This window comes from Penaeus monodon, chromosome 33, assembly GCF_015228065.2.
Source record: "Penaeus monodon isolate SGIC_2016 chromosome 33, NSTDA_Pmon_1, whole genome shotgun sequence".
NCBI lineage: Eukaryota > Metazoa > Arthropoda > Malacostraca > Decapoda > Penaeidae > Penaeus > Penaeus monodon.
Window position 1 is genome coordinate 29,550,907 of NC_051418.1, and position 533 is coordinate 29,551,439.

Consider the following 533-nt stretch of genomic DNA (forward strand, 5'->3'; position numbering starts at 1 on the left):
GAGAATTTTAATTATGCCATATCATATCATTCAAAGAATGCGCCTTTAAAAGAATTTTTATAATTAAATTAGTTCAGCGCAATAGCAGCTATATGAAAATGAGAAATATTGGCGGGAAAAAAGACGTTCATCAGGATTACGAAAAATCGTCTTTCTTTTTTACTGAATAAAAGTGTCGTGCAGCTCCATACGTTCGCCGTGTTCACACCCATCTTTGATCTTTGCATGACCCTGCTTCGTAAATACTAATTAAGAACTTCGCTATCCCCCCTTATTTGATCTTTCCCGCGAGATTGACAGAAGATAAAACCCTTGTTATTGGGATTTCTTGAAAAGGTTAATTAGTTCTTCCACTTGCCACCAGAAGGTGTTTTACGCTGCCTTTGGCGTTATGTAAATATGCGAGATTTTTTTCCCCAAGAGTCCTTAGTTACAGTGTGAATATTCATGTTATTAAATTTTTTTCTTTCTTACATTATTTTACTCTATTGCTTCATGTCTGTGTGGTTAACAAGGCTGTACTTTTTTATGAG